The 23,981-nt window shown below is 37.5% G+C and overlaps 1 protein-coding gene across 3 annotated transcripts in view; it reads left to right on the forward strand.

Moving 5' to 3' along the window:
- The window catches only part of Edil3 (EGF like repeats and discoidin domains 3), a 567,408-nt gene that overhangs the window by 170,389 nt on the left and 373,038 nt on the right, over window positions 1–23,981 (forward strand). The window lies entirely within an intron of this gene.

A 23,981-nucleotide genomic window follows, 5' to 3' on the forward strand; every position in this document is an offset into this window, starting at 1 on the left:
TAAAAATATTTCTCTGGGTTAAAGCAGCACTATGATAAGGTCTGAAAGCAATGATTCCCATAGTAGTACCCAAAAGTGTACAAAAAGAGTCTATATTTGTTAAAATATGAAATCCAAGAATGTAGAATAAAATTTTGCCAGTCATCATAATTGCTGGAACACTGAACACTGTGGCTTTTGATAAACAACTTGAAAAAATTAATATTTGTAGCCAACGATAAGTTTGTGTTACCTATCATTGTATTTTATACATTTTGTATTTTTATTATTGATTTTTTATCCGCCCTGTAGGCCCCTCCTTTCTCCCCTCCCAATGCTACCCTCCTTCCCCCTTCTCCACCCATGCCCCTACCCCAGTCCACTAAGAGGGGATGAACTCCTTCCTTCTGATCTTAGTCTATCAGGTCTCATCAGGACTGGCTGCATTGTCTTCCTTTGTGGCCTGGTAAGGCTGCTCTCCCCTCAGGGGGAGGTGATCAAAGAGCAGGCCAATCAGTTCATGTTAGAAACAGTCCTTGTCCCCATTACTATGGAACCCACTTAGATACTAAACTGCCATGGGCTACATCCGTGCAGGGGTTCTAGGTTATCTCCGTGAATGGTACTTGGTTGGAGTGTCAGTCTCAGGAAAGACCCCTGTGCCAAGATTTTCTGGTTCTGTTGCTCTCCTTGTGGAGCTCCTGTCTTCTCCAGGTCTTACTGTCTTCTCCTTCTTTCATAAGATTCCCTGCACTCTGCCCAAAGTTTGGCTAAAACCCCATAACTATTAACTGAATGATAGAAGAATCACAAAATAAAATCATTAATTTACTATGTTAAATTTTTAAATTTTATAAAATTATGATTATAAAATTTAAAGTGCTTTTTCTTTTTAATGTGCATCTTATATTTCTATACTACACTAACATGGTTGTATCTAAAAAATTGACTTATGTTCTTGCTTAATGTACTTTGTCAGTTTAATTCATATTAAAGATAATTCTGCTTTAAGGCTTTTATTAATTCAGGAATGTTTTAGAAAACTTGATATTATTCCATAGAAATAAAACTGATGCAATCACTTTGATCTCATCTGAAGATATATACAACAGAATTTACAATTTAATATGAGGTATGTATTCAGAAGTCTATTTTATCAAAGAAAATTATAGCTTTAAGTACTTCTGCCAAGAATGTCAAAATTGAATTAAATTTTAGTGTCGTTATTTCAATTCCACCCATATCAAATTCATAGTTTTTAAGTAATATAATTCTTTTGTCGCCAATTTGAAAATATAAATTCTAAATCAGGGGGAAATAATGGAAAAGGTTATTCATGGTATACATTCAGTAGTAAATGGATATTAGTCCTATAATATAGGACAGCCATCTACAGACCTAAAAAAGCTAAAGACTAAGAAAGACCCTAGGGAAGTTGCTTAAATCTCATCCAGAATGACAAACAGAATAGACATCAGAAGCAGTGGAAGAGAATAAACAGGATGGGAGCCCACTATAGAGGGTCCTCTGAAAAGATTCACCAAACAGGGGATCGAAGCAGTTAATGAGATTCAGGGACAAACTTTGGGCAGAGCACAGAGAATCTTAAGGAGGAAGAGAGGAGTAGGATTAGAGCACCATGGAGGGGACAGGTGCCCCACAAGAAGACCAAAAAAAAATTGAAATATTTGAGCCCAGAGGGTCCTACAGAGACTGACACACCAATGGAGGAACATGCATGGAAAGGGCCTAGAACCCCTGCTCAGATGTGGCCTATTGGCAGCTCAGTTTTCATGTAGATTTCTGAGTGAGGGAAGCAGTCGACTACTCTTTGATAACTGGGCCCTGATGATGCAGCCTTTTCAGGCCAGGAATGAAGAGGATCCAAACAGTCCTGATGAGACTCAACTAGCTATGGACAGATGGCAAGAGTGCAGAACTCCCCTTTCCAGTGGAGTAGGGGAAGGGGATGAGAGGAAGAGGGAGTGAGGGTGGGACTCAGAGAATTGAGGAAGGGGACTTCAATCATGATCTATCTATCTATCTATCTATCTATCTATCTATCTATCTATCTATAATGAACAAATGGAGAAGAGAAATAAAAATTAAAAAAAAAAGAATTGATTCAACATCCATAATTTTGTCACAAGAGTCATTTAAGAAAGCTACCATGTAAACTTGTACAACCACTCTGGAAATCAATCTGGCACTTTCTCAGACAAATAGGAGTAGCGCTTCCTCAAGATCCAGCCATACCACTCCTAGGCATATATCCAAAAGATTCTCAAATACACAATAAGGACATTTGCTCAACCATGGTTGTAGCAACTTTATTTGTAATAGCCAGAAGCTGGAAACAACCCAGATGCCCCTCAAGGGAGGAATGGATACAGAAATTGTGGTACATCTACTCAATGGAACATTACTGAGTAATGTAAAACAAGGAAATCATGAAATTTGCAGGTAAATGGTGGGAACTGGAAAGGATCATCCTGAGTGAGTTGTCCCAGAAGCAGAAAGACACACACGGTATACACTCACTCATATAGAAATATAATATAGGATAAACCTACTAAAATCTGTACATCTAAAGAAACTAATCAAGAAGGAGGACTCTGACTAAAATGCTCAATCCCCATCCTGAAAGGAAAAGGGGATCGACATCAGAAGATGAAGAAAACAGGAAACAAGTTAGGAACCCGCCACAGAGGGCTTCAGAAATGCTGTGCCCTGCAGACTATCAAAGCAGATGCTGAAACTTATGGCCAACCATTGGGCAGAGTGCATGGAATCATATGAAAGAAGAGGGAAATAATAAGATCTGGAGAGGACAGGAACTCCTCAAGGAGAGCAACAGAAACAAAAAATCTGAGCACAGGGCTCTTTCCTGAGACTGATACTCCAGCTAAGTACCATGCATGGAGATAACCTAGAACCCCTGCACAGATGTAGCCCATGACAGTTCAGTGTCCAAGTGGGTTACATAGTAATGGGAAGAGGGACTGCCTCTGACATAATCTGATTGGCCTGCTCTTTGATCACCTCTCCTGAGGAGGGAGCAGCTTTACCAGGCCACAAAAGATGACAATGCAGCCACTCCTGATGAGATCTGATAGACTAAGATTAGAAGGAAGGAGAGGGGGACCTCCCCTATTAGTGGACTTGGGCAGAGGCATGAGTGAAGAAGGGGGAAGAAAGGTGGAATTAAGAGAGGAGGAGAGAGGGGCTTATGGGGGGATACAAAGTGAATAAAGTGTATTTAATAAAATAAAAAAGAAAGCATCAGCAAAAAAATATATGTGTTCAAGATGTTAAAAGAGAATATAACATTGAATTAAAGATGAGAATATACCATGAAAAAAAAAAAAAAAAGAAAAGAAAGGAAGCTACCACAATGCATATTCTAGATATTTCACTGATAGGACCTGGATGTTTATTAAATTAAATTTCTCTAGGTTTATTGCTTTACTATTAAAATTTTTACAATAATTATATGTATGGCAAACCACATTATTTAAAAACCTATTTGGTATAATATGTTTCATACAACCTCACCCTTCTGTGAAGTATATTTACCAATTCTTCAACTTGTAATTTTTTAACCCTGCAATGTAGCATAGGATAGATGCTATAGCAAGTCTCATTTCATTTATCATGTTTGTTAGGGCTAAAATAATGAAAAAATACTATAAAACCTTAAACGTAGCAGGCTAAAATGCCTTTTATGTGTTATATAGCACTGGTGTTTTATAAAATTAGCTGTGTGTTTACATAAACATACATTTGTATGAGGTATGCACATGTGATTGAACTGCATGTGACATGTGGGCCAAACTAAGACACATGTGCTCTCCTTTGCTGCTCTCCACCTCATCATCTTGAGTCAGGGCAGGAAGTTTGTGAGCTCAAGGTTTTTCAGGTAGACTGGCTGACAGCAAGCCTTGGCTGTCACACTGACTTCCCCAACCAATGCATCTTTGGAGTTACAGGCGCAAGTAACTGGTTTCTCATGTGGGTGTTTGGGAGCCACATTCAGATCTTCAAGTTTGTGGAGTCAGAATTCTCTTCCTCTGAACAATTTCTCCAGACCTTTAACATAATTTGATAAAAGAGTTAGAATTTAAGGTAAAATAATAATTTTCAGATTAGATAAAACAAATGCAATATTTTCATTTCTACAACTTCTTTCTTAAGCCTATATATCTTTTTAGCATATATTGATGTAATACTCAACGATTAATGAATAAAAATACAAATTAGTATCATGGCTACTTTAGGGCTTATCCTGTTTTTAAAATGTAGGAACTGGATATTTGAGCTATTAAACCCCTGTCCTTGTCTTTCGAATTGAAAACTATCAGAGATATTTTATAGCCACCTATTTTTCCATATTAGGTAGAAACAGAGCAGAAAGCATAAAGAATGTATTTTAAGTTAATTCCATAAAAGTCATAGAACTATGATCATCACTATATTTTACTTACATATTAATATTTTATTTAGTTACACATAATATTTCTTTTCATATTTTTATTGAATTACATATATTTTACAATTGTGTGAAAGTTTAAATCTATTTTTATTCCACAGTAAAAGAAAATGAACTTATTCAGATCTGTGTACAAAATATTATGGAAAGCTCATGAGGCTTTTACCTTTTCACAAAGAACTACAGACAACAACAACAAAAACAAAAACAAAAACAAAACAAACAAAAAAACCGTTAAGCAGGGAAGGTAGTCTTTCTCCAAAAAGAACACATCAACTGGCTGTCCATTGCTAAATGATAAGCCTCGGAAAAATACATATGGTAGCATTTTCTGACTAGGCACATTATATTTAGGAATACATATTTATACACCTGCACATTTATGCATATAATAACAATGGAAAAAGAGACCATGGACATTTTGGAGAATGAGGTAGGGTGTATGTCAGGGTATGGGGGTAAGAAAGTAAAGGGAAAATTGTAATTAAAATATCAAAAATTTGAAAACAAATTCTGATTCAGTGTCATTTCAAAATTTTATTTACTCCAGTGATTCTACAGTCAGCAAAAGGTAATTTCAAAATTCTGTCGTGATTTTATCCCAGGCCTTATTACTTTGCAATAGCCCCTTTGTAGTTCTTCATGCTATTCATTTCCAAAGAACTTCTCACCCAATTTTGTGCTTTATTTCCTCTCTACAAAATTCCCAGTGTCAATACAACTCAGAACACTTCCCTGTTTTTGCTGTCAATCCTCACTTATATCCCTCACAGTCCTAAACTATGTCTTGGAGGTTAGCAAGATTAACTCTCAAGCTTATGAATTTCCTTCAGTAGGTAGCAGCATTTCCTTTGAAATTTCTTTTAAATAATTCTCATTCTCACTCTTGCTCTAGCTCTCATGCATCTGTTCTTCTCATACACTGAAATTTTTATGTACATATGTGCTCAACCTCTTTAGGATACTAAGAATTATTTTTGATTCCTGAAAGAAGCAATAGGAAAGTTTTGCTTGCAGTAGAGGAAAGCCTGCTACATCATACTCTTGAATGTGAAGACATCATCTGTCAAACGAAGGAACTTTTGCATAGATGGGCCCTAGATGCTGTTCCCAGCTCCAGCTCACTTGTAGAGAGAACTGCATGTGGCTGTGCTCACATTTCTTTCCAGTCAGTAACTGGCTCTCACACCTAGACAGCAATATGAAACTGAACGTTTACATATGCTTTCTCTTTCTTTCTTTCTTTCTTTCTTTCTTTCTTTCTTTCTTTCTTTCTTTCAATTTATTTACGTTGTATCCTGACTGTAGCCCCCTCCATCTTCTCCAAGTCCCAACCACCCTCCCTCTTCTACCCTTATGCAGGTTGCTAGTCCACTGATAGGGGAGGACCTCCTCCTCTTCTTTTTGGCCCTCACCTAACAAGTTTCATCAGGGCTGGCTGCATCATCTTCCTCTGCACATATTCCTTCTATAGAGAAAATTATATTGATAGTGAATAGTGTAAGTGTAGAGTTTACTAATGGAAATGTTAGGAAATCTTAAAATATCTAATTTATGTAGCCCAACTTTTATCCTATTAGAGTAATTAAAAAATTAAAAAGTAATTAAAAAAGTAACAAATATAAGCCACATAGTATGTTGATGAAATCAACAAGTATAAAAAAATGATTCTTTATGAAAAAAATAATTTTTTGGCTAAGTTCAGTTCAACTCATCTTTACTTCAGAAAATATCATTACAGCCCCAGAACTCCAGTCAATCAATAATCAATCAATCAATCAATCAATAACAAATTTTCCTGAATTCATAGTCAGATACTTAATGAGGACGTACTTACTTAATTATGGAGATGAATTTCTATAGAATTTTAGGGTAAAGAGATAAATAAAAGACAGACGATGATAACTATGATAGAGATAATAAATAAGAATATCAGTGTAAGCACATAAATCTATAAATAAGAGCCCTGTTGTAAATGAATGTTAAAGAATTCATGCAGTAATAGAAAATGTAACATCTACAAATAAATATTAAATAATTCTAACATAGAAGATGAGAAGCTAAACTTATTCTAAATGAAAAACACTATATATAGAAAGCCAAGGGATCTCAGGTTGGGCCAATTATTGTTTAGACATTCCCTCAATTTTTGTTTCTTCTTTATCCTTGCATTTCTTGTAGGCAGAATAATTTTTGGATCAAAGGTTTTTTGGGTGGGTGCTCACTTCAGCCTTCATGCCCCGCCTCCCTGTTAGGAGTCTCTGCTAGAGTCAAACCCATATCCTCCCAGGAGCCTCCTTGTTGGCAGGCCTCCAGCTTGACAAAGAAATGCACCCCTCAGCTTTCTTTAGTGTTCCCAGCCCTCTCACCTCCCATTCCTGTTCTCCTCACATCTGATCCCCATACTTGTTTCCCTCCCGATTCTATATCCTGCCAGTTTAAAAGAGAGAGAGAGAGAGAGAGAGAGAGAGAGAGAGAGAGAGAGAGAAGAATAGGAAATGAAGCGCTAAGAAAAATCACAAGTTTGTATTTCTTACCAAAACCAAGGGAGATGACTGAAACGTCGTGGAGATTATGTTGCTGCAGCATGGAAACAGATGTAGTAGACATAGCAGGGGAAGAAACTGACAGTGATATAGTTAATCGGGCAACCATTGTGTTCTTGAACAGGGAGGCAGAAACTCAGAAGATGAGTAAAATCACTCAGAGTTTAGAGGATACAGTTGGCAATGATTGTGCATTTATTGTTTACTTGTGAAAGGGTTAAAACAATAGAATGCCTATTTTCCTTTTCTTAAAAAAGAAGATTTGTCTTATTAATGCAGTATGCCTGGGTGTGGGGATGTGTACCTGTGTGAGAGCATAGGTACCTCTATGCTCCAGAAGAGGGTATGGTTTAGATCAGCTGAGACTGGAGGTAGAAATGGGCATTAAACATGACTGCTAAGAACTTCACTCTGCTCTTCTGGAAGACTGATAAGTGCTCCTAATCACCAGAGAAACATTTTCTGAGATACTAGAAATTATGAACAAATAAAAAGGCAGTTAAAAAGCAAAATCAGGATTCATTCTGAATACGGCATCTCAGAAATTTCCTAGACACATTTTAAAAGGCCAAGCACAGATTTGGAAGTGATAATCGTGCATATGGTTATTAAAATATGGGCAAATGGTAGTGTCTATATTTAAGAATTAGTAGAATTTTTACAATTACTAAAGCAAATCTTTCTCAATATGTTATTTATTATTCATTCATTTATCAAATATTTTAGTATGGCTGTTAAAATATAGGCTTTGTCTTCAAGGATCTAAGAGATCAAGAAAGAATCTTTGAAAGTTTGAGAAGTTAACATTTAATATAAAACTAAGAGAATTTCTGAGATAAGAACCAAAATGAATAGAAATGTGGAGGCAGGATGGTGGATGAAATTAGAATTTGAACACTTGAACAAATTTCGTTTTAGATAGGTATGTCATAACAATGCAGAAACAATATTAAGACTTACACTCACTTACTAAAAATAACCTCTTAAATAGCTCAGAGAGATGTGATAATATTGAGCATTTATATAACTCATTAAAACTATCAGATTCAGAATTTGGTAGTGATATGAAATCTAGCAACATTTTTAAAAAAGAATATCATTAAAAAATTCTCTTGGAAGCTGTTCACAGGAACACATCTTGACCTGGTTTCTGCTCTGTATCTTAACAGGTTGGTTAGAGTCTATTAGGCTTATTTTCTACAAGTAGGAGAAAGGACATGATGGCACTTAATTTACTGTTACCCAACTCCTCCTCTTACCCCTTTGACTCATCCTAGCCAAACCAATTTTCACTCAGTAATTTGCATTCTTTTCCTAATGTAGATTAAGATTCTAGTTAATTACTGAAACTCTAAGCTCATCATTTCCAGTCTGTTTCACTGCTCCTACATCATTATGAAAAAAAAATGGCTGTTTATTATAGAAACATGAAGACCGCTGCACAAAATAGAATATATATACTGAGTATGCATTTGATGTTCTGTGAATAGGCATACTCATGCTTATCTGATTGAAAGTGACTGGTGTAGAATATAAAGTAATGTACCCTTATGACTGGGAGATTTCTAGGTAGTGACTGAAATATGAGAATGATAAGCTTTAAGTAGACCTATGGGGATTGATTTTTATATTTCCAAAATTTGATTAACAAATAAAGGTTTTATAAATGTTAGTATAATATTTATAGTAAATTAAAATATATTAATGCTTGCCAAGTTATCTCCCTAATATTACTTCTTAGATCAAGAAAAATTAACACATAATTAAATTCTCCTTTTTGAAATTATCACAATGATCTTGAATGCAGCAGAATATTGGATCCTGATTCTGCAACCATTCTGTTCATCTGTGTCTTTTTATTAGAGAGTTGAGTCCATTGATGTTGGGAACAGGACAAGAGCCTTCCACAGAGGGCTTCTGAAAGACTCTACCCAACATGGTATCAAAGCAGATGCTGAGAATCACAGCCAAACTTTGGGTAGAGTATAGGAAATCTTATGGAATAAGAAAGATAGAGAGACCTGTATGGGACAGGAGCCCCACAAGGAGACTAACAGAGCAAAAATAAATAAATAAATAGATAAATAAATAAGTAAGTAAGTAAGTAAGCAAATAAATAAATAAATAAATAAATAAATAAATAAATAAATAAATAAATGATAAAAATAAAAAAATCTTTGACCAGCAAGGTCTGCAGAGACTGATGGATTAACCAAAGGACCATTCCTGGAGAGAACATAGACCCCCCACTCAGATATAGTCCATGGGCAGCTCATTCTCTAAGGGGTTCCCTATTAAGGGGAGCAGAGTCAGTCTCTGGCATGAACTAGGCTGTCTGCTCTTTGATCACCTGCCCCTGGTGAGGTGGCCTTACTAGGCCAGAGAGAAAGAGGATACAGACAGTTCTGATGAGACCTGATAGGCTAAGGTCAGATAGTAGGAAAGGAGCACCTCTCCTATCAGTGGACTAGGGGAGTGTCATGGAGTAGGGAGCAGGAGGGAGGGTGGGACAAGGAGGAGATGAGGGAAGGAGCTACAGCTGGGCTACAAAGTGAATAAATTGTAAATAATAATAGTAATAATATTAATATTAATAATAAAGAAATTATCACAATGAAAGCTAGTTATTCTGCATGGTCTAAAATAGTTTCTCAAAAAGCTGATAATTTTGTGAGATCATTGAAGAGATTTTTCTATCAACTATAATTATGATTATCTTTATTACTATATTTACTTACTTTATTAGAACAATAATTAAATATATACTTACATAAACAAATAGGACTGTTTAGTTAGATGAAAAAAGAAAATAATTGTTATATTTGTTAGCACATACCACGAAAGAATAATTTTGTTTCATACATATAAAGGTATCTATAACATACTATGAACACATTCCCTTAGTTTAAGTTTCTTTTTTTTTTTTAAAAAAAAAAAAAGACTGATTTATTTATTCATTTACAGAAGAGGGCATCAGATCCCAGTATAGATGGTTTTGAGCCACCATGTGGGTGCTGGGAATTGAACTCAGGACCTCTGGAAGAGCAGAAAGTGTCCTTAGCCACTGAGCCATCTCTCCAGCCCCTAGTTTAAGTTTTTAATTTATTTATTAATCACAATGTTTAGAGTCAGTTAGTTTGAAAATAGAAAGTTCCAGCAATTATATATTCACTGGTAGGAAAATCAAAATAGGACATCAATGTATATTTTTATCCTTGAGTACAGAAAGCCGTCGTTTTTTTTAAAAAGACCCGTTTATTAGTAAAGCTTTAATTTGAAGCAAAATACATTACAAACTGTTAAGAGTATTTAGTGCTTATCATTTAGAGGACTGTCTTTTGTACTGAAAAAAAATTTTTTCATTAATTGATGATGGATGCCTTGTGTGTGTCATGACAAAGGATATGTATGTACCACTGAGCTTTTTTTCTTCCTAAGAGATAATTTCAATTTTTTTATTTTAATAATGTATATAATGTATTATAGTTTTCTGACATTGCTGAATGGATGTTAAATTTTTATTTTAAATAATCGATGATTTATTCGTGTGTGTGTGTGTATGTGTGTGTGTGTGTGTGTGTGTGTGTGTGTGTGTGTGTGTGTGTGTAAGAGAGAGAGGGGAAGAGGGAGGGAAGGCTAGGACCTGCAGAAACAAAAGCATACACCCGTATATTGGGAGACAGCTTTTGGAAGTGGCTCCTTTTCTTCCACCTTGGTTTCTAGGCATCATACCCAGGTGATCATACTTTACTTACTGATCCATTTTGCAGTTCCTGAGGGCTCACGTGCACGACACCTTATAGATCGTTATTGTACTGTATCAGCCACAGTAGGTGGTTTCATGGTTGCAACTGGATATCAAAGATGGTTCATCTGTGCTCCTTAGGTCATGCTGCCTTCCATACCAGTAATCACTGAAATCTCTAAGAGTAGTAATAAATAGAGAGTCCAAATGATGAGCATTTTTCAAATACAGCCTGTGTCAGAGGCTACAAATGAGAGCTTTAATTTAATGAGCCATGATTTTATGTTGTGAAGGAGAGTGCAACATTAGAGGATTGGGACCTCTTTATTGTCTTACTAAAGGTTTTTATAAAAATGGCATCTTTTCCATTCACTCTGCCCATCAGTTGTCCATCAGGCTCAGCATCTGCTTTGATAGTCTATACTGCAGAGGCTTTCAGTGAATGGAATTTTATCTAAGAAGTGGGGAATAGTAAGAGCTGGAGGGGATGGGAACTCCACAAGCAGAGCAACAGAACAAGATAATTTGAACACAGGGAACTTCCCAGAGATTCATACTCCAACCAAGGACTATTCGTGGTGATAACCCAGAACCCCTGCACAGATGTAGCCCATGGCAGTTCAGTGTCCAAGTGGGTTACATAGTAATGGAAAGAGGGACTACCTCTGACATAATTTGATTGGCCTGCTTTTTGATCACCTCCCTCTGAGGGGGGAGCAGCCTTACCAGGCCATGGTAGAGGACAATGCAGCCACTTTTGATGAGAACTGACAGACTAAGATCAAAAAGGAGAGGAGAACCTCCCCTATCAGTGGACTTGGGGAGTGACATGCATGCAGAAAGGGGAGGGAGGTTGGGATTGGGAGGGGAGGAGGGAGGGGCTTATGGGGGGATACAAAATGAATAAAGTGTAATTAATTAAAAAATGGCATCTTTTTTGTGATCTTGAGCATATTTTGGATATATGCCTATGAGTGGTATAGCTCGATCTTGAGGAAGCACTATTCCCAATTGTCTGAGGAAGTGTCAGATTGATTTCCAGAGTGGTTGTACAAGTTTACATTCCCACCAGCAGTGGAGGAGGGTTCCCCTTTCTCCACAACCTCTCCAGCTTGTGTTGTCACTTGAGTTTTTGATGTTAGCCATTCTGATGGGTGGAAGGTGAAATCCCAGGGTTGTTTTGATAGTTCCCTGATAGCTAAGGATATTGAGCATTTCTTTGTTTCTCCGCCACTCTATATTCCTCTACAGAGAATTCTCTGTTTAGCTCCATATTCCATTGTTTAATTGGAGACTCTACCTAGTATAGTATCAAAGCAGATGCTGAGACTCATAACCAAACATTGGGCAGAGTACAGGGAATCATATGAAAGAAGGGGGAGTTAGTATGACCTGGAGAGAACAGGAGCTCCACAAGGACCAAATATATCTGGGCACAAGGGTATTTTCTGAGACTGATTTTCTAACCAAAGACCATACATGGATATAACCTAGATTCCTGCTCAGAAATAGATCATGGCAAATCATTATCCAAGTGGTTTCCCCAGTAAGGGTAACAGGGACTGTCTTTGACATAAACTCAGTGGCTCTTTGACCTTCCCCCCCCCCCCAAACACACAGAGGGAGGAGCAGCTTTGTCAGGCCACAAATGAGGACATTGCAGCCAGGCCTGATGAGACCTGATAGGCTAGGATCATATGGAAGGGGAGGACTATCAGCGGACTTAAAGAGGGTCAGGGAGGAGCTGAGAAAGGCAGGGTGGGATTGGGAGGGAATGTGGGAGGGTGCTAGAGCTGGAATAAAAAGTTAATAAACTATAATTAATACAAAAATAAAATTTTTATTAAAAAATAGTTGCATCTTTTTTCTTTCTTTGTTTTAAATTTTATTTTTATAATACTGATCTTTGTACACAATTTTTCAATGTATTATTTTTTAATTTTTTATCTTTTATTAATTATGCTTTATTCATTTTGTATCCCCCCATAAGCCCCTCCCTCCTCCCCTCCTGATCCCATCCTCCCTCCTCTTTCTGAATGCATGCCCCTCCCCAAGTACACTGATAGGGGAGGTCCTCCTCTCCTTCTTTCTGATCTTAGTCTATCAGTTTTCATCAGAAATGGCTGCATTGTCATCTTCTGTGGCCTGGTAAGGCTGCTCCCCCCTCAGGGGGAAGTGATCAAAGAACAGGCCAATCAGATTATGTCAAAGGCAGTCTCTCTTTCCATTACTATGTAACCCACTTGGACACTGAACTGCCATGGGCTACATCTGTGCAGGGGTTCTAGGTTATCTCCATGAATAGTCCTTGGTTGGAGTATGAGTCTCTGGGAAGTTACCTGTGTTCAAATGTTCTGTTGCTCTCCTTGTGGAGTTCCTGTCCTCTCCAGCTCTTGCTATTTCCCACTTCTTACATAAGATTCCATTCACTCTGCCTGACAGTTGGCCATCAGGCTCAGCATCTGCTTTGATAGTATGCAGGGCAGAGGCTTTCAGAGACCCTCTGTGGCAGGTTCCTGGGTTGTTTCCTGTTTCTTCTTCTGGCTTTCAGAGGCCTTCTGTTGCAGGTTCCTAGGTTGATTTCTGTTTTCTTCTTCTTCTGATGTCCATCCTCTTTGCCTTTCAGGATGGGGATTGATCATTTTAGTTAGGCTCCTCTCTTTTGCTTAGTTTGTTTAGATATACAGATTTTAGCGGGTTTATCCTATGTTGTCTGTTTATATGAGTGAGTATATACCGTGTGTGTCTTTTTGCTTCCGGGACAACTCACTCAGAATGATCCTTTCCAGGTACCACCATTTACCTACAAATTTCATGATGTCCTTATTTTTCATTGCTGACTAATACTCCATTGTATAAATGTACCACAATTTCTGCATCCATTCTTTAGTTGAGGGGCATCTGGGCTGTTTCCAGCTTCTGGCTATTACAAATAAAGCTGCTACAACCATGGTTGAGCAAATGTCCTTATTGTGTACTTGAGAATCTTTTGGATATATGCCTAGGAGTGGTATGGCTGGATCTTGAGGAAGCGCTATTCCTAGTTGTCTGAGAAAGTGCCAGATTGATTTCCAGAGTGGTTGTACAAGTTTACATTCCCACCAGCAGTGGAGAAGGGTTCCCCTTTCTCCACAACCTCTCCAGCATGTGTTGTCCCTTGAGTTTTTCATCTTTGCCATTCTCATGTGTGTAAGGTGAAATTTCAGGGTTGTTTTGATTTACATTTCCTTAATGGCTAATGAGGTCGAGCATTTCTTTAAATGCTTCTCTGCCATTCGATATTCCTCTACAGAGAGTTCTCTGTTTAGCTCTGTTCCCCATTTTTTTAAGTGGATTACTTGGTTTGTTGCTTTTCAGCTTCTTTAATTCTTTATATATACTGGATATGAGTGATCTGTCAGATAAAGGGTTGGTGAAGATTCTTTCCAAATCTGTAGGCAGTCGCTTTGTTTTGATGACAGTGTCCTTCGCTTTACAGAAGCTTTTCAGTTTCATGAGGTCCCATTTATTGATTGTTGCTCTTATAGCCTGTGCTGTTGATGGTCTGTTCAGGAAGTTTTCTCCTGTACCAATGAGTTTAGGTTATTCTCCACTTTTTTTTTTCTAGCTAATTTAATGTGCCTTTTAATTAATTACACTTTATTCACTTTGTATCCCCCCATAAGACCCTCCATCCTCCCCTCATGATCCCACCCTTCTATCCCCTTCTTCATGCATGCCCCTCCCTAAGTCCACTGATAGGAGAGGTCCTCCTTTTCTTCCTTCTGATCTTAGTCTATCAGATCTCATCAGGAGTGGCTGGCTGCTTTGCATCTTTAAAGTTGGATTTCTTGAAGGGCTTTCTCAGTAAAAAGCATTGATAAATATGCACATAGATTTGTAGATACTGGCAATATAATGTCTAATAAAAACAGTCCCATAAAATTTCTCCACTATTATTTCTAAACTTAAAATATTTTATGTGTTGTCTTACCAATCGGTTCCTGTCAGACATAGTCTCTGTTCCCATTATTATGGAACCCACTTGGATAATGAACTGCCATGGGGTACCTCCATGCAGGGGTTCCAGGCCATCTTCATGAGTGGTCCTTGGCTGGAGTATCAGTCTCAGAAAAGACCCCTGTGCCCAGACATTTTGGATCTGTTGCTGTCCTTGTGGAGCTCCTGTCCTTTCCAGGTCTTACAATGTCCCACTTCTTTCATAAGATTTCCTGCACTCTGCCCAAAGTTTGGCTATGAGTCTCAGCATCTGCCTCGAAACCCTGAAAGGTGGAGCCTTTCAGAGGCCCTCTGTAATAAGCTCCTGTCCTGTTTATTGTTTTCTCCCTCCTCCCATGTTCATCCTCTTTGCCTTTCTGAATGGGGATTGAGCATCTTAGCCAGAGTCCTCCTTCCTGATTAGCTTCCTTGGGTGTACAATGCAACCACTCCTGATGAGACCTGATAGAGTAGGGTCAGAGGGAATGGGAGGAGGACCTCCCTTATCAGTGGACTGGGAGAGGGACACAGGTGAGGAAGAAGGACGATGAGATTGGGAAGGGAGGAGAGAGGGAGGTACAGGGGGGATACAAAGTGAATAAACTGTAATTAATAAAAATTAAAAATAATTAAAAATGTTTTATGTATATGCATATGTGTTTGAGTGTGTGTTACACACTTTTTGAGTGGGTGCCCAATAGTGCCAGAAGAGGACTTCACATCCCCTACATGTTATGGGTATCTGTACAAGCCAGAATGGGTTGTTGAAAATTAATTCAGGTCCTCTTTAATAGCAGCAAAATGCACTTGACCACTGAGAAATTTCTCCAGCCACTGATTCTTATTTTTATAATACAAGAAAATATACAAAAATAAAAAAGTTGTATTATTATATTTTAGAATCATACAGTCATAAATGAAATTTTAAATTAACATTACATTGTTTATTTACTCAAATTTCAAATGGTTGTTAATTAAATGTACAGTTAATACTTATATAGAAATGAAAATCACTATTTATTTTAAAGTAATATGATGGTCACGGTAGTGTGTACCTGTAGTCCAAGAACTCTGGGGACTGATGCCGATCTGCCAACTAGAAGTTCAGGGGCAATAGTTCTGGGTAACCGAGAAAGACGATGTCCTCTTAAATTACTATCACTGGCCACAGTGGTAATATAGTATTGGTCTCTGGAAAATATTTATTTTCCCACTTGTGCTCTTTCATAAATAAAACACTATAGAATACTTTTAAGTGGGTTTTTAGACATTTAAGACATGCTGAGCCATCTTGAAAACCTCACATTTGATTATGTGGGTTTCCCTCTGTATTGACTTTCTTTCTTTAATCTTGAAAACTATAGCTTCTCTTTGCACACTTAATTATACTATCCAGTTAGGACAAAGATTTGAGCAATGTTTAAAGCATAATGACAAGGTGTTAAAACTCTATCATTGGTCAAATTGATACTTTTTTATATTTATATTTATTTTATTTTACTTATTTTTATTTTTATATTAATTACAATATATTTACTTTGTATCTTAGCTGTAGCACCCTCCCTCCTTCTCTCCCTATCACACCCTCCTTCCCTTATCTCCTCCCTGGCCCTCTCTAAGTCCACTGATAGTGGAGGTCTTCCTCACCTTCTGTCTGACCCTAGTTTATCAGATCTTATCAGGACTGGCTGCAATGTCATCCTCTGTGGTGAAATATATATACATATATATATATATAAAATTTTTATTTTTTATATAAACTGCAGTTTATTTACTTTGTATCCCAGCTGTAGCCCCCTTCCTCATTCCCTCCCAATCTCACCCTCCCTTCCTCAACTCCTCCCTGCCCCTTTTGAAGTCCACTGATAGGGGAGGACCTCTTCCCCTTCCATCTGACCCTAGTTTATCAGGTATCTTCAGGACTGACTGCAAAGTCCTCCTCTGTGGCCTATCAAGGCTGCTCTACCCTCGGGGGGGGGGGGGAGGGTCAAAGAGCCAGCCATTGAGTTCATGTCAGAGACAGTCCCTGATATGATTTTTTAAAATGGGCAACACTTATATAAGGAATAATGAAATAGAATTTTCTTTAGATATAGTAGACTGCTCAACTCAAAAGGACACACATTTATAATCCCAGAACTTGGGATGCAGATGTAGAAAGATGCTCTGTTAACAGCCAGCTTGGCCTACACAGCAAAACCCTGTTTCAAAAAGAGAAATTATTTAATATCGTAAGAATTATTTAAGAAAGGTTCAAATTCTTATCATAGTGAGTTCAATTGAAAATCTCAGGAGATTTAGACTCACTTCATGATAGTTGTATCTATTTGAAGTTATGTTTTTGCATAGTAGAAACAAAAATGTGCATTGGCTGATTAAATAAAACAGACTGTTATAGAAACATAATTAAATATCATAAAAAATTATATCCCCTTTTGTTTCACTTAAACCCTTGATTATTATAATAGTAAATAAATCATCTAAAATGGACAGAATAAGTCCATGGGGACATAGAGCCTTGTGTGTCCGAGGAAGACTATAAGGAAGGATCAGGTCTCCAAAATTAGAAGTATGTAAAGAAATTGACATTTAATCAAAGAAATCTTGATGTTCAAGAGCACCATGATAATGGAGAAACTGAGGTTAACTGGGAAGGTCAGGTAAGGGCAGAAGTGATAAATTCACTAACATCACCTGAGTAGCAAGAAAAAGGCTACTGGTTCTTCAGAGCATTGGTTTCCTTCCTCTTTTCATGTCATTGGTGACACAAAAGTTAGGATGAAGAAAAAAAAAGGACATGTTAGCAATACTTTGAAAATAAATATTTTTGACATACAATAATCAGTTTTTGAATACATTAGAACTGCTATGCCATTTTACATAAAATTAGTTGACACCAACTACATGCTGATGGCACTGTATTTACTTTGAGAATTATGAAGGCAACTTTTGTAATCCATATTTCTTGATGCACAGTGGCAATGTGTAACTTCTCCATGAGTCTTATAGTAAGAAAGTATTAGGCCTGGATATATTTTAGAGCATTCAATCTTGTCATTTGAAAGTACAAAATTTATAAAGCTTAAGTAAAATCATTATCTTGATTTCAGTCACACCTTATAAAATAATGTGTTCACTTGCATATTTATCTATAATAAATACGGCAAAGATCAAATCAGAGTTAGTTCCTTCCTTATTTAGCACAGTGATAGAGACACATAATATATTAACCTTATTATGTTTTCATAGCCAACTCAGGACTTAAGTATTTCATGTCCACAATAGGGAGCCAATGGGCACACGTTTGTTAGTGTTACCTGTCTTCAGGAGAGCCGGAAGCATTTCCAAGGACACGTCATCTACATGCCAATTCCCTGCTTTTAATCCATGCTTCCAGTTTGCAGGACAGTAGATAAACCAGGCACATTTCCCAACAGCCTCTATTCCAAAATTCTGATGTCATTAATTATTTACCTCTAGACCTTCACCAAACTGATTTCTTGATCCCAAGGATATAGATAGATTCACTGCACATAGGTAGGCAGGCAGAGTTGCAGACTCATCATTTGAGAATCAATGAAAAGTATGAGCCAGTAATACTTTATGTGATTTACTAATAAACTAATGGCAGGTCATTTTTATCTATTAATATTGCCTCACTTTTATACTGTCTAATACCACATGTGCATATAACATATTTATAGATGACAGCCTATAAATCAAAAGGTGATTTAAAATCAATCTTAGGGTTAAATGAGAAAGCAAGTCTAGGATAATGTAGTGACTAGACAAAGGTAATAGACTCTTGTTCAATGGCAGAGTAGTTATTATACACGTTACTCCAGGTTTTCTCCACAATATAGTTCTAGTGTCCAACTTGAATATTAGGGATATATATGGGAACAATGGCTGAACCTGAAACAAAATATATAACAAATAATCCTGGCATTTGTCACTTGCTTGAGAGAGCTTTCATGGAATCCTGTGGTATGTAACTAACTGAAGGGACCCGATAAATGCATCGAGGTGTTGTGGTGAATAAGTGAGCAAGGCTGAGCTTGAGCACTGGCCCTTTTGTCTGTAATCTTTTGTAAGTATTTTCAAGTTCTACATCCATGGAATAAGGCAGCCTAAAAATGCAAATGTACTAAGCATGCCCAGACAATGTCTTTCTGTCATTCTCTAAAGAATGAACACGACAGATATTTACATTGCATTGCCAGTGTTAATATGGGTCATCTAAAGGAGTTGAGGTACGGAAAGAGTGTACCTAAGAAAGAACCAAATTGTGTGTCATTTACTGTAAGGAACTCAATTACATTGTTTGGTTTTCTGAGAGTTTCAAAAACTAACATCCCATAGATTCTCATCCCATAGATTCTCATCCCATAGATTCATAGTACTTTTTTTCACAGTTTATGCATTATATATCCCAAATGAAGCCCCTCCCTCAACTCCTCCCAGTCCCACCCTCCCTTCCTCTTCTACCCTCTCTTCTTTCCCTAGTCCACTTACAGGTGAAGGTCTTTTTCTTTGCCATCGGCCTATAGCTTGTCAAGTGTCATCAGTACTGCCTGGATCCTCTTCCTCCATGTCCTGGCAAGACTGCATCACCACGGGCAAGTTATCAAAGAGCAGGCACCTGAGTTCATGACAGAGGCAATCCCTGATCCCCTCACTCAGAGATCCACATGGAGACTGAGCTGCCAATAAGTCACATCTGAGCAGGGGGTCTAGGTCCTCAGCATGCATGGTCCTTGGTTGGTGCATCAATCTTTGCAGGACCCCCTGGGCTCAGAAAGTTTAGGTTTGTTGGTCTTTTGGGGGGCTGTACTTTTCTAAGATCATTGTCTCACAGATACCACTGGATGACTGTGCTTTGCTTTCCATCACTGTCTTTTTTCTCTATTCATCTGTAAAACATGGATCAACACTTCAGACATGTTCCACACATAGCTGTATGCAAAGATCTTAAAACAATTTCTAAATACTAGTTCATAAGTGTCACCTAGGAGTTAAGGAATATACATAGTTAAAGTATATTCTCAATTCAAAAGCTATGAACAGATTCCAACACCTACACTTCTACATATATATTTGCCACCATTTCATTCACTAATAACATTACTGACATACGTGGTAAATCATGACCGATTATTTTTAGATCAGAATTTTTCTGCTTTTGCTTGAATATACAAACTGGGGGTAATTTAACTGTCAGTTTTTGATCTTATTAAAAAATTCTTTCAACATATAATTTGACAAATAACCTCATTTTCAATGAAAAAATAACCCTATGTTTTATTATTTGAAAATTATGAATAATGTAAGTAATGCTTGCATAATTACGAATCAGTCTTTCAGGAGTATAGCTTTTCATGCTTAGAGCAAATAACTTATGAACTGATTTTTCTTTATAAGACTGCAGAATGGTACTCCTCTAAAAACATAATAAATGCCAAGTCAGAATTTATGACAACACATTAATATTATGTTCTAAGGTATGATAAATCAACAATAAACTCTGTAAAGCTTTGCATAAATATTGAATAAGGGAAATAAGAACACTCCAAGCTTCCATTTATTGATGTATGTTCAGAATCCCTGGACAGCTTTTCTTGAGCCCGAAAGATAATCTTTCCTTTCTCAGTGACCTCTAGATAAGATCCCTCCTTTGGGATACAAACAGCTGAGGAAGGATGTGAAAAGCTACATTAATAGTCTTAACACAGAGCATAAAATAATGACTATACAAGTAGAAGAAGATGCTGTGGTCATCCAGTGAGTGGAAAGCATACCCGGGCCTTAAGACCACAGTCTATGATATGGCTGACTGTTGAGATGAGTTCAAATGGAAGTACAACTCATCACTTGTGGTTATTAAATTAGAATGTTTTAAGCAAAACATGGTATGTTTAAAAGAACATATGTAGAAGAAGTGAGAACTTCCCAGAAAAGTTTAAGTCGTTGTCTGCTCATATAACAAGGTTTTCTGGGGAAAGACTGATAGCAAAACAAGACAGCCAATTGTTGTGAGATGGGCAGGCCCCCTGTACAGTTTCTTCTGTAATTATCAAAGGTACTCCAAGAAAGTGATTCTAGAATCTCTCAATGTTGGTTTTTATTGAAGTTTGAATTAATTCTGAAAACGCTATGCAGAACTCTAACCTGAACATCAACTGAGGCAATTTTAAAATAGTACTTCAGCCCTTTCGTTTGAAGATCAGGTGTTCTAAATTGTACCTTTCTCTATTGCCATTACTTATTCTGTGTCTTAGATTCCTATTATCATTCTATCAATTATTTTGTCATTCCAGAACCCAGGATCTGCTCCTTCTATTCAGGGAATTCAGATGCTGTTGCTTACAGGAATGAAGCTTAACTGGGCTATGGGTCTGCAGGATGCTGATTTGGCAGTGAATACTTGGAGCCTGAGGTTGGAGGAGAGATATGCCATCACTGATGCAGCTTTTTCAGTGATACAGTTCTTTCAGTAGCTCTTCCAGTGGTACAACTCTCTATTTGCAGAGGGGAGATAACGGTTATATAAACCTTAAGAAAGGAGGTAGGGGATTTTAGGTGAGTGTACATCATTAACTGTAGCTGAGGTGCTGTGAATGCCTCATTTGCATGGAAAGGAATTCCAGGTGCTAGGCTAGGTAACTACTACAAGAATTGTGGAAGTGAGGGTCACAAGACTACCATGTGCAGAAACACACAGATACAAAACGGAAGATGTGATCCTTACTCTTGACAGTCTTAAGATTTAGACTTTGGGGGCTTGGATACATTTAGACCTCACTCTAGCTCCAGGTTGGTTTCCCTGTCTCCAAGTGCATGTGCTCCACATATTTTAATTGTTTCAATGGGAAAAACAAATAGCTGACTTGAAAATGCATGAAAGTGACTCCCTGGGAGACAATGCTAATTTCTAATCTGCAAATTCAAAACGAAGTTTCGAATGTGAGTGCAAGTGACCTACACCCAACACTATATAACATTTTTATTTACATATAGGAAACATTATCAGACAATTTTTATATTTTTCCACTTGTAAGATACTTTAAACATACTTGCACAGCACACATATTCCTACCTCACCTCATTTTTACCATAAGCATGTTTCCTTATCTGAGCCTTTCAGTTCCCCAGCCCACAAACCTAATTTATGAACAATAAGAGCATAAGGACATTGAGTCTGAAGGAGGACAGGAAATTAATTCTTTACTCTTTAAATTGCTAGCACAAAATGAATGTTTTTCTTTTAGAAGTGTAGCTTTAACCTCTAGATCCAGCCATACCACTCCAGGGCATATACCCAAAAGAGGGAGGGGTCTACAAGTGGGACACAAAGTGAATAAAATGTAATTAATATAAAAATTTTAAATTAAAAAGACTGTGCATTCACAAATTAAAAAGTATTTATTTCTTTGTTTATTCATTGATTCACTCATTTATTTTTGATTTTTGATTTTTATTAATTACAGTTTATTCATTTTGTATCCCGCCTATAACTCCCTCTCCCCTCCTCTCCCAATCCTACCCTCCCTCCCCCTTCTCCACCCATGTCCCTCCCCAAGTGCACTGATGGGGGAGGTCCTCCTTCCCTTCCTTCTGATCCTAGTCTATCAGGTCTCATCTGGAGTGGTTGCATTGTCTTCCTCTGTAGTCTGGTAAGGCTGCTCCCCTCTCAGGGGGAGGTGATCAAAGAGCAGGCCAATTAGTTCATGTCAGAAACAATCCCTGTTCCCATTACAAAGGAATCCACATGGACATTGAACTGCCATGGGCTACATCTGTGCAGGGATTCTAGGTTATCTCCATGAATGGTCCTTGGTTGGAGTATCAGTCTCAGAAAAGACCCCCGTGTCCAGAATTTTTGGTTCTGTTGCTCTCCTTGTGGAGCTCCTGAATTCTCCAGGTCTTAATATCTCCCCTTCTTTCATAAGATTCCCTGCACTCTGCCCAAAGTTTGGCTATAAGTCTCAGCATCTGCTCTGATACCATGCAGGGTAGAGCCTTTCGGAGGCCTTCTGTGGTAGGCTTCTGTCCTGTTCCCTGTTTTTGCCCTCTTTTGATGTCCATCCTCTTTGCCTTTCTGAATGGGGATTGAACATCTTAGCCAGAGTCCTCCTTCTTGATTAGTTTCTTTAGGTGTACAGATTTTAGTATGTTTATCCTATATTATATATCTAATATCCACTCATGAGTGAGTATATACCTTGTGTGTCTTTCTGCTTCTGGGATACCAAACTCAGGATGATCTTTTCCAGTTCCCATCATTTGTCTGCAAATTTCATGATTTCCTTGTTTTTAATTGCTGAGTAATATTCTATTGTGTAGATGTACCACAATTTTTGTATCCATTCCTCAGTTTAGGAGCATCGGGGTTGTTTCCAGATTCTGGCTATTATGAATAAAACTGCTATGATCATGGTTGAGCAAATCTCCTTGTATACTTGAGCATATTTTGGATATATGCCTAAGAATGGTATAGTTAGATCTTGAGGAAGCTCTATTCCTAGTTGTAGGAGTAAGCCCCAGAGTGATTTCCAAAGTGGTTGTACAAGTTTACATTCCCACCAGCAGTGGAGTAAGATTCCCCTTTCTCCACAGCCTTTCCAGCATGTAATGTCACTTGAGTTTTTTATCTTAGCCATTCTGATGTAAGGTGTAAGGTGAAATCTCAGGGTCATTTTGATTTGCATTTCCCTCATGACTAAGGACGTTGAACATTTCTTTGTCATTTGATATTCTCCTATTGAGAATTTTCTGTTTAGCTCTTTACCCCATTTTTTAATTGGACTAACTGATTTGCTGCTGTTTAACTCTTGAGTTCTTTATATTAGCTCTCTGTCAGATATAGGGTTGGTGAAGATCCTTTCCCAATCTTTGTTCTGACAACAGAGTCTTTTGCTTTACAGAAGCTGTTCAGTTTCATGAGGTCCCATTTATTGATTTTTGACCTTAGAGCCTATGTTGTTGGTATTCTATTCAGGAAGTTATCTCCTGTTCCAATGAGTTCAAGGCTTTTCCCCACTTTTTCTTCTAACAGGCTTAGTGTGTCTGGTTTTATATTGAAGTCTTTGATCCACTTGGACTTTAGTTATGTGCAGGATGAGAAGTATGGATCTATTTGCATTTTTCTACATGTAGACATCCAGTTAGACCAGCACCATTTGTTGAAGATGCTATCTTTTTTCCATTGAATGATGTTGGCATCTTTGTCTAAAATCAGGTTTTC

The sequence above is a fragment of the Psammomys obesus genome, unplaced genomic scaffold, assembly GCF_907164565.1.
Source record: "Psammomys obesus unplaced genomic scaffold, mPsaObe1.curated_primary_1811, whole genome shotgun sequence".
NCBI lineage: Eukaryota > Metazoa > Chordata > Mammalia > Rodentia > Muridae > Psammomys > Psammomys obesus.